This window comes from Erinaceus europaeus, chromosome 6 (assembly GCF_950295315.1).
Source record: "Erinaceus europaeus chromosome 6, mEriEur2.1, whole genome shotgun sequence".
In the NCBI taxonomy this organism is placed as follows: Eukaryota; Metazoa; Chordata; class Mammalia; order Eulipotyphla; family Erinaceidae; genus Erinaceus; species Erinaceus europaeus.
Genome location: NC_080167.1, coordinates 14,829,699 through 14,840,668, shown reverse-complemented (window position 1 = coordinate 14,840,668; position 10,970 = coordinate 14,829,699). Strand labels below are relative to the sequence as shown.

General features: G+C 47.0%; 1 protein-coding gene across 5 annotated transcripts in view; it reads left to right on the top strand.

Annotated features, from left to right (window-relative positions):
- Positions 1–10,970, top strand: part of CAMKK2 (calcium/calmodulin dependent protein kinase kinase 2) — a 61,962-nt gene that overhangs the window by 1,638 nt on the left and 49,354 nt on the right. The gene's annotated exons all lie outside the window — the stretch shown is intronic.

Sequence of the window (10,970 nt, the reverse complement as noted above, 5' to 3'; positions counted from 1 at the left end):
GTTATTTTTTAATCAGATCACTGCTTAGCTCTGGTTTGTGGTGGTCCAGGGATTGAGACTGGGATTTTGGAGCCCCAGGCAACTTCTCCGAGAACCTGGATTTGTTTGTTAAATTGGTCATGAAGGGGAGTCAGGCGGTAGGTAGTGCTGCGGGTTAAGCGCAGGTGGCGCAAAGTTCAAGGACCTTCGTAAGGATCAGTTCCAGCCTCCAGCTCCCCACCTGCAGGGGAGTGGCTTCACAAGTGGTGAAGCGGGGCTGCAGGTGTCTGTCTTTCTCTCCCCCTCTCTGCCTTCCCCTTTTCTCTCCATTTCTCTATGTCCTATCCAGCAATGACATCAGTAACAACAAGAATAATAACTACAACAGTAAAACAACAAGGGCAACAAAAGGGAGTAAATGAATAAATATTTTTAAAAAATTGGCCAGCAAGGACTCAGATCCAGGCAGACCAGTTGTGGTGCTGATCAGCTTGGTCTTGTCTTTGTATCCAGGTTGTTGGTGGGCTGGCAGCCAAATATATTCACTAATAACTATGCAGCAGCACTCATCAGGGCGGGCCCACCTTCCTGGTGAGCAGTGGGAGAAGCGTGGGGGCGACTTTGGGTTGTCAGAATGACACTGAGCACTCATGGCTTCTGATGGGTAGGAGCCGGGGGTGCCAACTGTCCTGAAAGCAGGCTAGGTCCATGACAGGCATGAAGAATTACCTTGTCTTACACACCAGCAGTGCCCCTGTTGAGAAACACCAGGAGCCACAAGCGCTGGGTGGGGAGGAGGGTTGGAGGAGTGGGGTGATGGAAGCCGAGGGCAGCAGGAATTCTGAAGAAATTCCTTCTTCCAGGAAGCTCCCAGAAGGAGGCATCACTTGTGCTGGCTGGGTAAAACTGAACCGGGGATTGGGTGGAAGTAGCAGGGGACAGGGAGAGGGAACTCTGCAGTAATCAGCCTGCATCCCAGCTGGCTGGTGGAGGGAGGCACCCTCTCTGGAGACTGGGAGGGGCAGGCCAGGCCTGTTTTCCAGGCATTTGGACTCATATTTTTAACATGGGCCAGCGTTGCCTCACCAGTGCACCCATTTTATGGAAGGGCTCATTGTGGCTCTGTAACTTGTTCAGGGTCACTGACACCTTCTCCCTGCCATGCCTTTTTTGCAGGAAGCATATGACTCCCATTTCCTCTCCTGGTCCCAGAGATTTGGGGTAAATGCTGTTTCCGATTTTTCTTTCTCTGTATCAGATGGCCTTGCACTGCCATTCTTCACAGATGCTTTGCCTTCCCTATATCCCCTCCCATCAGGGCTACGTTAAAGAACCTGGATGTGGGTTTCAGGCTGGTCCTCTGCCACAGTCCAGTTGGCCGTGGCCTTCTCCCTGCCTGAATTCTGTGCCTTCTTTCCTGAAAGTTGAAGAAATTGTGTTTCCTTTTTAGAATGGACTTTATTCCAGGCTGTACTTTTAAAAAAATATTTATTCATTTTTCCCTTTTGTTGCCCTTGTTTTTTATTGTTGTTGTCATTAATGTCGGCATTGTTAGATAGGACAGAGAGAAATGGAGAGAGGAGGGGAAGACAGAGAGGGGGAGAGAAAGATAGACTCCTGCAGACCTGCTTCACTGCCTGTGAAGCAACTCCCCTGCAGGTGGGGAGCCGGGGGCTCGAACCGGGGTCCTTAAACTGGTCCTTGTGCTTTGCACCACCTGCACTTAACCTGCTGCACTACCACCCAACTCCCCCAGGCTGTGCTTTTTATCATACTAGCCTGTTAATGACAAATGACTTTCTGGATCTGGCGTCTTTAATTGAGCATAATATATATTTTTTATTATTTGTAAGCAAGTAACTTCTTTTTTATTATTATTTATATTTATCCCCTTTTGTTGCCCTTGTTTTATAGTTGTAGTTATTGTTGTTATTGGATAGGACAGAAAGAAATGGAGAGAGGAGGGGAAGACAGAGAGGGGGAGAGAAAGACAGACACCTGCAGACCTGCTTCACCGCCTGTGAAGCGGCCCCCCTGCTGGGGAGTCCGGGGCTCTAACTGGGATCTTTATGCTGGTCCTTGTGCTTTGCGCCATGTGCGCTTAATCTACTGCACTACTGCCCGACTCCCCCAGGCTGTGCTTTTTATCTTACTAGCCTGTTAATGAGAAATGACTTTCTGGATCTGGCTTCTTTAATTGAGCATAATAATTTTAAGGTTTATCCAAATTTTAGAATATATTGCCTTTTTCTTTTCTTTTTTTTTTTTTTTTTTTTTGCTTCCAGCGTTATTGCCAGGGCCCAGTGCCTGCACTATGAATCCACTGCTCCTGGAGGCTATTTGTCCCATTTTGTTGCCTTTGTTGTTATGCTTGTTGCAGTTGTTACTGTTGTCATAGCTGTTGTTGTTGTTGGATAGGAGAGAGAAGGGGAAGACGGAGAGGGGGAGAGGAAGACAGACACCTGCAGATCTGCTTCACCGCTTGTGAAGGGACCTCCTGCAGGTGGGAAGCCAGGGGCTCGAACCAATATTCTTATGCCGGGCCCTTGTACTTTGCTCTATATGCGCCCAACCTGCTGCGCTACCACCCAGCTCCCGCCTTTTCCTTTCTATGACTGAGTAATATTCCACTGTATTGAGAGATGGGCTTTTATTTATCTATTCATCCGTTGATGGGTTGTTTCTACCAAATGGGCTTCTTGAGGTTACTCTGTTCATTCTTCTGCCTCTACAGTCCCTGACTAAGAAATCTCTAGGCATGAAGCATCATTTTATCATTCCATTTGCAGGGAGAGGGAGATGAAAGACAGGTTCCCTGAAATCAGCTAGGGAGCAGCTTCCTGGAAGATGGTTTCCAGAACTCGCTTAATTTCATCCCTTCACAAAATTCCAAGGTTCCTTCTTATCCCATTTCTGAGGAGTCAACCCAAAGACATTACAAGTATGATGTTCAGAGTGAGTCTTGCTTTCATTCACTTCCATCCTTTTTTTGGCACGATGACCTGTTAAGTGAAGGTGATTTTTTTTTTTTTTTTTTTTTGCCTCCAGAGTTATTGCTGGGGCTCAGTGCCTGCACCATTAATCCACTGCTCCTGGAGGCCATTTCTTCCCCCTTTTGTTGCCGCCTTGTTGTGGTTATTATTGTTATTGTTGATGTCGTTCATTGTTGGATAGGACAGAGAGAAATGGAGAGAGGAGGGGAAGACAGAGGGGGAGAGAAAGACACCTGTAGACCTGCTTTACCACTTGTCCCATGCAGGTGAGGAGCCAGGGGCTTGAACCGGGATCCTTATGCCGGTCCTTGCGTTTAGCGCCACCTGAGCTTAACCTGTTCACTACCGTTCGACCCCCTGAAGGTAATTTTTATTGGACTCTTGCTTGTGAGATTTTTTTTCCCCTAGGTAAATAGTTCCACAAAGTAAAAAAGGTTTTATCCAACAGACTCTGCCCTGACCCTCTGGCCAGGCATGGGTTTTACCTGGCCTGCTCACAGCTTTGCTAGGAATGCTCACCAAGACAGTGGAAACACTGAGCTGGGAGGAGGCCCAGGAAAGATCAGTTCTTCAACCCCTCCTTTGTGACAGCTGTGGAAGGTGGGTGAGAGAGGAAGGAGAACTTGGTCTCTCTAGAGTGTTGACTGAGCTTTGTGTATGGGGGAAACCAGCTTGCAGCTATTGAATACTTCTCCCCTGGTTAGCATGGCTCCATTTCACCAATAAGAAAATCAAGGCTGCAGGTCTGGAAGATGGTTTCCAGAACTCCCTTAATTTCATCCCTTCACAAAAACAGATTAAGCATCAAGAGAAGCTTCTGCTTAAACCATCTAACCCTATTTTTTTCTTGATGCCTATTTTCTCTTGAATTGAAATCTACCTTCTCTGGGAGGCTGTGATGTAAAAGTGTTTTCAAATAGCTTTGCTCCCTGAAAAATAAGATGTTGGGTATTTTTGTCCTTCTTCTCTGATTGGGTTCCCTTCCTTGACAAAGCCCACAGCAGGCTGTGTCTAAAGACAAGACGAGCACTGTGGGACTGCTGGGGAGACCTTGGGCTGGAGTTTGCTGCTGACTTTCTGAGTGACCAGGATGGGGAAGGAATGATTTTAACCACCAGTGTTTTCAGTTTCAGTCTTGTTCGTAGCGTTGCCCCTGAATTTTTTCTTTCAATTATGAAACAGTTTAAACATCAAGAAAAGCCATAGTTTTGTTTTGTTTTGTTTTTGACTGGCTAGTGTTTTGGGAAGACTGGAAAGAGGCCCACAGAGTGATGGACAAGGCAGATCTGGGTGCTGTGTTCTGCTTTGCACTGACTCTGGAACCCTGATGATCTCTCAGTGAACCCACATTTTTTTGGAGGGAACTGGTGACAAGGTCTGTCCTGAGTACTGAGGAGTACTAGGACTTGGCCCCTGTTCCCCAGGAGCTCTCAGCTGAGCAGTTCCTGATAGTTTAGGGAGTGCTTTGGAAGAGAAATAATGCTAGCATTCTCCCACTTTTTATTTTTTATTTTTTTGGCAAAGGAGAGAAAGAAAATTCCAGATCTCCACCCCCACCTCATCCCAAAAAGTGCTGAGCAACTTTTATTTTTAGTTTTATTTTTTTAAGATTGTATATATTCATTAGTGAGGAAGATAGAAGGAGAGAGAGAGAGAAAGAATCAGACATCACTCTGGTACATGTGCTGCTGGGGATCAAACTTAGGACCTCTTGTTTGAGAGTCCACTATTTTTATGTTGTCTCTTTTTATCCCTTTGACTTCTGTAAATAGTTGGAAGATGGCAGTTGGAGAGATAAAAATGCTAATTCCAACCTAGAGGGAAGAGAGATGCCCATTCCCCATCCCCCTTCACCATCCCGTCTGCTCCCCCAGAAGTGGGCTGGGTGCTCAGGGAGGCCAAAGTCTTGCCCCTCTGCCCACATGGTCTGATAGGAAGTGGGTGGGAGAGAAAGGACCTTCTAGGTGGAGCTGAAGATAAGACACGGCTGGTGAAGTTAAAAAGGGGAACCAGTTTTTGGGTGGGCAGGGTGTGGAGGAAAAGATACCTCTGTTTTTTACAGTGTGCTTTGGGATTTTGCCTTTTAGACCTTTACCACAGAGAGATTTTATTTAGGCTCATCCTAAATAATTCTCCCTCCACCTCTGGGTCCTAGTGTGGGGGACAAAGTGGCACCCCCAGAGCTGGTTCTCAGCTCCTCCTTGCTCTGACTGGGGCTGTTCTTTGCTGTGAGCTGGGACAGGAGGGAGCCAGATTCACAACGCCTCCAAGCCAGCAGGGATGGAGGGAGAAGGGTTGTGGGTGGGCAAGGCATAGATGCTTATGGATTCTGAGTTGGCTCCCTCTGTCTTCCACATGCCAAGTTGCAGAAACAGTCCTTTTCATTTTGTTACAAACTGAAGTTATGGTGGTTCCCGCTGCCTTCCCCCCCCCCCCCCATCAGCTCAGTGACAGACAAGGAGGGATTCAGTGGGAGAGAAGGAAGGAAGGAGGATGGTGACCACCTCCCTGTTTCAAACCCACCCCCACCTCAACATCCTCCCTCTTCAAGGCTGGGCCCTCTGCTCACACACACCTGCTGCTCACCTGACTTCAGAGCCCTGGCTGCTGCTTTGTGGCCTCTCTCTCTAAGCACTTAACTATTGACCAAGCAGTAGCTGCTTGGGAGCCCTACCTTCACTTGCTCTCCTTGCTCTGTAAGCGTCCCGGGATAGAGGGGACACTGGACTGCAGTTTCAGAGCTTTGTCTGGCTTAGGAGGGGCTGTCAATTCCCTGGCCCTCAGCCACTCCACCTGCAGCCCCCAGCGAGCCGCTTCTGATGCATGAGGATAATAGAGAAGACAAGTGGGAGCCGGGCGGTGGCGCAGCGGGCTAAGCGCACATGGCGCAAAGCGCAAGGACCAGCATAAGGAACCCGGTTCGAGCCCTGGCTCCCGACCTGTAGGGGAATAGCTTCACAAGTGGTGAAGCAGGTCTGCAGGTGTCTATCTTTCTCTCTCCCTCAGTCTTCCCTTCCTGTCTCCATTTCTCTCTGTCCTATCCAACAACGACATCAGTAACAACAACAATAAAAAAAACTACAACAATAAAACAAGGGCAACAAAAGGGAATAAATAAATAAATAAATAAAAGAATAAAAAAAATAGAGAAGACAAGCAAATAACCGAATTTGCATGGTCGGGTTAGAAAGACAACCATTTTTGTCTTAATCTGAATTAAAGTCAGTTGAGTGACTCAAACTTGTTAGCTGACAGAGTGTTTTTTGGCAGCAGCTTCTGTTCTGGGAGCATTTACTGTAAGCAGAGGCCTGTGTGGTAGGTGAGGTAGGTGTTGCTGTTCCCAAGGTGGAGTGTGTAAGAAGAAGGGGTGTGTGTCACCCCATTCCACTCCTCTGGAAGCATTTGATGTGGCCTTCCGGAGCACTGTTTGAGTGTGGGCAAGTCACTCTGGCTCGCTCTGCCTCAGTTTCCTCATTGAGGAAGTAGGCATGGTAATAGTACCTAAGCCATAAGGTTGGTGCGACAGTTAAAGAGATACATGAGAAAAATGTCTGGCAAGCATTAAAGATGCTAGTCACAGCTCTTTCTACAGCTACAGCTGTTATGGTTACTGGTCAGTGAGGAGATTCTTTTTTTTGCCTCCAGGGTTATTGCTGGGGCTCAGTGCCTGCATCATGAATCCACTGCTCCTGGAGGCCATTTTTTTCCCCTTTTGTTGCTCTTGTTGTTGTAGCCTTGTTGTGGTTATTATTGTTGTTGTTGATATCGTTGTTGTTGGATAGGACAGAGAGAAATGGAGAGAGGAGGGGAAGACAGAGAGGGGAAGAGAAAGATCGACACCTGCAGACCTGCTTCACTGCCTGTGAAGCGACTCCCCTGCAGATGGGGGACCGGGGGCTCAAACCGGGATCCTTACGCCGATCCTTGCGCTTTGTACCATGTGCGCTTAACCTGCTGCGCTACTGCCTGACCCCTAAGGAGGTTCTTGTGTTGAAATTGCTAGTGCTAGTTAACTTTCTTTCCTTCACATTGTTCACCAAATCTTCCCTTATTCACCCTTGACTTTTTTAAGATTAGGGGGAAAAAAAGTCTTTGGAAGGTGAAGGTGAAACTTTTCCAGGGGACTTGCAGTTGCCTGGCAGTTTGAGCTTACTGGGACCCTAAAAGTGTAAAGATTTGATCCTCTGGTGTGGACCTTAATAGAGCTTTCCTCCTCCCTACCTCCCTTCCTCCTTCCTTTCCTTCCTCTCTTTCTCTCTGTCTTTTTTGGCCTCCAGGGTTATTGTTGGGGCTCAGTGCCTATACTGTGAACCCACTGCTCCTGGCAGCCATTTTTTCCCATTGTATAGGACAGAGAGAAATTGAGAGGGGAGATAGGAAGGGGGAGAGAAAGACACCTGTAGATCTGCTTCACCACTTGTGAGGAGACTTCCCTGTAGGTTGGGAGCCCAGGGATCGAACTGGGATCCTTGCTTAGGTCCTTCACTTTGTACTATGTGCGCTTAACCCACTGTGCCACTGCCTGGTTTGTCTCTCTCTCTCTCTCACAGTATAGTCTCTGGTAGATAGCCACAACCCCTATCTCTCCTTGACATGATCTGGGAGACACCTGCTCCCCCGTATGTATCCCGTCATCTAATGTTCATTCCCTCCTTCCCTGGAGTTCTTTGCTTTGGTGCAATACACTATACCAGTCCAAGTTTAACCTTATGCTTCCCTTTGCTGTCATTTATTCTCTGTTTTCTGTTTGCCAGAGCACTGCTTAGCTCTAGTTTATGGTGGTGTGAGGAACTTTTTTTTTTTCAATCAACTTTCTATCACCTCTTTCAGACCCTTGTTGTATGTGACAAAACCAAATGCAGAATTTGGAGTTATTTGGCTTATGTAGTTAAAAGCCCTGGGCTTCAGGCTGGGCCCAGGTGTCCAACATTTCCAACCTCAGTTTTTCTGCATCTATTGCCTGTTTGCTCTGTGTTTATTTCACTGTAAAGTGGGGTTCTCCCTAGCCTAGCAACTCTGGAAGTACATCCTCATCATTGTAAGTTCCACAGAAAGAGAGTTATTTCTTCTCAACACTTATACAAACCCTAGGCTGACTTGCATTGCATGTCTGCCTTTGAGTCCATTGCTTGACCATATTATGCCATGTGGGAGCCCCCAGGTGTTGGTAGTTAGCTGCTTGGAGTCACCTTTTACAAGGAAGGATGGGTTCCCAGACATAATCAGACTGCTGTTATCAGACTAAAGGAATGTTGATTCTTGGGCAGCTAAAGAAAGCTCTTGACCTTCTCAGCGGCCTTGGAATGAGGGAAATAAACAACCTCCAGCCAGTATTTATTGAGTGACAACAGTGTTCTAGAAAGTTCAAGGTCCTAGAATTCAGCAGTAAATAGGAAGGTACAGCCACAGTTCTCATGAGTTAAGATGAACAGATGTTACTATGTCCAACTCCTATGCATTGTTTTTTCTGAGTGTCTTCATTGACAGAAGTCTCAGGAAGACAGAGGAATATGGGAAGTGTTCCCTTTTGTTAAAGATTTTGGTCCAGCCTGGACTTCAGGACACAGTATATGGACATAGCAAGGCATTGCCTATAATTTTTAGCCCATTCCTGAAAACTCAGACCAGTTGTAGTTGTACCTGACACCTCTACCCCCGTGTGATTTGGTGCCTTTATAATGTCTTTATTTCTCATTGGTGAGATGAAATGGTTGGAGCAGGTGACCACTGTCCTGTGACAGTGCTCTTCTTAGAGCTGCCATCCTCTCAAAGCAGGGCCTGGACAGGTGAGTCAGGTCAGAGCAGGTGAGGGAAGAGGAGGTACTGGGAGTGGCAAGGACTGTGGCATGGTGACGAACCCATCCTCAGCAAGTGTCTGCTGCCCAGAGCTACAGCAAGTGATTTCCAGGAGAGAGTCCAGACCTGGTACCATCAGAACATCCAATTATTATTATTATTATTATTATTAGAACATCCAATTATTTAAGAGGCCCTGAGAATTTTAATGTTGATCTTCAGATCTCCCAACTGAAATACCATCATCTCATTCATGTAGTTTTTTAAATAATAAAGATATATTTAAGATTATTTTGTTGCCCTTGTTTTTTTATTGTTGTATTTATTACTGTTGTTCTTGATGTCGTCATTGTTGGATAGGACAGAGAGAAATGGAGAGAGGAGGGGAAGACAGAGAACAAGAGAGACAGACACCTGCAGACCTGCTTCATCGCTTGTGAAGTGACTCCCTTGCAGGTGGGGAGCTGGGGGCTCGAACCGGAATCCTTATGCCGGTCCTTGCGCTTTTCGCCATGTGTGTTTAACCTTCTGCGCTACCACCTGACTCCCAATTTATTTATTTATTTACCAGAGCACTGCTCTGCTCTGGCATATGGTGGTGTGAGGGATTGATCCAGGGAACTCTGAGCCTCAGGCATGAAAGTCTTTTGCATAATCACTATGCAGTATCCTCAGCTATTAAAATAATATTTTTAGAAACAATTTCTTTCTTTTTTTTTTTAAAGATCTTTATTAGAAAGATAGGAGGAGAGAGAGAGAGAGAAAGAACCAGACATCACACTGGTACATGTGCTGCTGGGGATTGAATTTAGGACCTCATGCTTGAGAGTTCAATGCTTTATCCATTGCGCCACCTCCCAAACCACTATTTCTTTTTTTTTTTTTAAAGATTTATTTTGTTTATTTCATGTGAGATAGTGTCTTATGTGAGAGAAGGAGAGAGAGAGAAGTCAGAGTGCCACACTGGCACATGCAGCGTGGGAAATTGAACCAGAAATGTCAGGCCAGAAAATTCTGTGCTCTACCAGTGGAACTACTTGCTGAGCTGCTCATTCAAGTAGTTTTCAATACACTGTAGACTGCGCCAAACATTTCCGTGGCCAGCTGCCACCCAACAAGCACCATTTGCCAACTTTCTCTCTAGGAAAACAGGGAGCTGGTGGGGATGGGGTCTCTCACTCGAGAGGCAGCAACCACAGTCTTGCCTGATGTATGCCAAGGGAAATCTTTGATATTCCTGGCTCATAGGTATAGCACCCGCTACCCCCATCCTCATCTTGGTGCCTGCCCTGTGTGCAGGCCTGGTCTGTGTGTCCAGCTTTCTTGACACTAGTCATATGGGATGAGAACCCACCCCAGTGGTCTTATTTTACCTCAGGCACCTCTGTAAAGACCCTGTCTCTAAGAAGGCCACGTTCAGAAGTGCCGGACTTTCAGATGCCAGCATGTCTTTTCTTGTCGTATGCTTTACATTGGTTTGTTCTAGCCCTCCCCCCCCCAAGAGAATTGGATGAGTCCTGTTAATTTCGCGGGCCTGCTTGGCCCCGCCCAAAGGAACCCGGAGAGAGGGTTCCTGAGTCCGAGAGTTCGAGAGTGACAGAGTTCCTGAGTTCCTGAGTTCCTGAGTTCCGGAGTTCGAGAGTTTCAGAGTTACAGAGTAAGAGAGAGTGTTTGTGCCGCCGCAAAGAGACAGCAGAGTTCTGTTTGGTGATTAGTTTGTCTTAGTTTATGTATCGTTGTTCCTGAATAAAGAAATACAGCTTCCCTGCCCAGCCGTTGTCTCCGCGTCTCTGTTACCCGCCCGCGAAGCCAACCCGGCCGGCAAGAGCCTTCCGAAAATTTTAACAACATTTTCTGAGGGAGACAATTCAGCCCATAAGAAGTAGTTCTAGTGGCATTGGCCTGGACCAGCCCTCTGCTTTCCATTAGCTCCTTGCTCGCATGCGTGTGTGTGTGTGCACGCGCGCGCACACACACACACACACACAAACACACATACACACATTGTAGTCCCTGGACCTTCTTTCTGTTCCTTCTGTCTCTCTTTCCTGCCACTTGACCATCTCTTGTCCCCCTGGCACGAGTTCCTGGCCCCTCTGTACCTACTCACCCTAAACACAAGTTCCCCATAAGAGGCCTTGCCTGCCTGTGCCCCCTCCATATTTAAAGTGCGCCCCTCTGTTGTTTTTGATCTCAGCTTGG